This window comes from Plecotus auritus (genome assembly GCF_963455305.1).
Source record: "Plecotus auritus genome assembly, chromosome: 4".
NCBI classification, from domain to species: domain Eukaryota; kingdom Metazoa; phylum Chordata; class Mammalia; order Chiroptera; family Vespertilionidae; genus Plecotus; species Plecotus auritus.
This window is the reverse complement of record NC_137775.1, coordinates 191,281,786-191,283,920: the sequence shown is the minus strand read 5'-3', so window position 1 is coordinate 191,283,920 and position 2,135 is coordinate 191,281,786.

The following is a 2,135-nucleotide window of genomic DNA, read 5'->3' as shown; positions in this document are numbered from 1 at the left end:
GGAGCTGCCGTCCGAGCGGGCGAGACTTCCCCTCAGCCGTGGGAGGGCTGTGCTGGGCCCCACTGGGCCCGTGGGAATAAAAGGCCGCGTGCGCTCCGAAGGCGAATGAGGTCCGATGCCCTTCTCTGACCAGGCAGAGGGTTGGGGGCAGCGCCTGGGGCACGTGCTGGCCCAGCCCGGTGCGGCCGAGCGTTCCGGAGGCCGTGGGCGGCCAGGCTCTGGGAGAAGGGTCCCTGTTGTGTGGGGCTGCCCAGCCTCCGGGGTCCTGTCCTGACCAGGGGAAGGCGGGTTGTAGAGGGCGGAGGTCATGGGAGGTCATGAAGGCCGAGCGTCCAGACCAGAACCCACCTGTTGTCACTGCTGACGGAGAGAGAAACGGTGCGCCTGCCACCGGGGTGCCGCACCGCCGGGGACAGGCCCTGAGGAAGGAGAGGGAGGACGGGCCGCCCTGGCCAGGCCCTCGGGCTCCGGGGACCAGCACCCCAGGCCCCATGGAGGCCACGGCAGAAGTGACCATGCACGTCCACTGTGGCGTCAGCCAGTGGCCTGGCTGAGACTTGATCCAACAGCACCCACACGCCCGCCTCCTGCCCTCGGCCCTCTCCCCCTCGCAGCCTCCCCGCACGCGGCTCTCCTCTCCGTGTGCGCGCCTCCAGGGATGACACACACAGCCAGGCGTGTCAGTGTACGGCACCTGGGGGAGTGCAAGCTCACAAACGCACGCTAGCCGCGAAGGGTTCTACAATGTCAGTTCGACAGCGCGGCGCGTGTGCAGGAATACGCCAGCGCGCTGCCCATAACAGAGGGGCAATGAGCAGAGAGATCGTTTAAACCTCCACGCACAGTATCCACGGATGAGATGGAGGCAACTATTGGGAAATAGACGGAGAGGTAGATGCGGGTCTCACCCAGACAACGAAGTACTTGGGGCCCCCTCCTCACAGACCCTCCCGGACTCTCCAGGCTGAGTTCTCCGCCAGCCCGGGGCCCCGCCCGCCTTCTGTCTGTCCCTCCGCATGCTGCTCCTGAAACAGCCCTAAGCGGAGCATTCACCTCGGGTTCCCGGAAACTCGGGAGAACTGGTGTATCGGTGGTAGTGGAACATCTTCCAAAGAAGCAAGACATCGTGACGGAAAATGCATTGTTTTTTTTTGTTTTGTTTTTTTAATAATATCTAATTCAATATTCATTTCATTACACCTTACTATAAATCATACACTCTAATTAATTTTTTAAATATACTTTATTAATTTTTTACAGAGAGGAAGAGAGAGGAGAGGGATAGAGAGCTAGAAACATCGATGAGAGAGAAACATCGATCAGCTGCCTCCTGCACACCTCCCACTGGGGATGTGCCCGCAACCAAGGTACATGCCCTTGACCGGAATCGAACCTGGGACCCTTCAGTCCGCAGGCCGACGCTCTATCCACTGAGCCACACCGGTTTCGGCGGAAAATGCATTGTTAACATAAAACACACACTGCCCAGGCTTTAAGACAAAGCTGTCAGGAAAGCACGTCAGACAAAAGATTCACATATTTATGATGAAACAGTTCATGATTTAAAACCCCGCACCAGCAGAAACGAGGCAGCGGGTACTTGCAATCACACTTAAAGGTAAGGCGACTGCTTGCTGCCCCGCAGGAGCCTTGGAGCAAAGCCTGCCCCGGGGTGCCCTGACGTGTCCTGGGGTGCCCCAACGTGCCCCGGGGTGCCGCGACGTGCCCCGGGGTGCCGCGACGTGCCCCGGGGTGCCGCGACGTGCCCCGGGGTGCCCCGACGTGTCCCGGGGTGCCGCGACGTGTCCCGGGGTGCCCCGACGTGTCCCGGGGTGCCCCGACGTGCCCCGGGGTGCCGCGACGTGTCCCGGGGTGCCGCGACGTGTCCCGGGGTGCCGCGATGTGCCCCGGGCTCTGCCAGGAGCGAGTTCAGACTTTGCAACTTGACGTTCAGGGTTTCGCCAAGCAAGCAACCACCCAGGGAGCACGTGTTTGCATCAAGAAGCGGAGACGCAGGTCTCCAGCCGAGAGGAACCGGAGCGAGCGCTCCTCGGGAGGAAGTAACCCACTGCTGCCCCGCGGGCACGGAGCCGCGGCACCTGTGTTAGGAGGCCCCGCAAGCCCTGGCCGCGGCT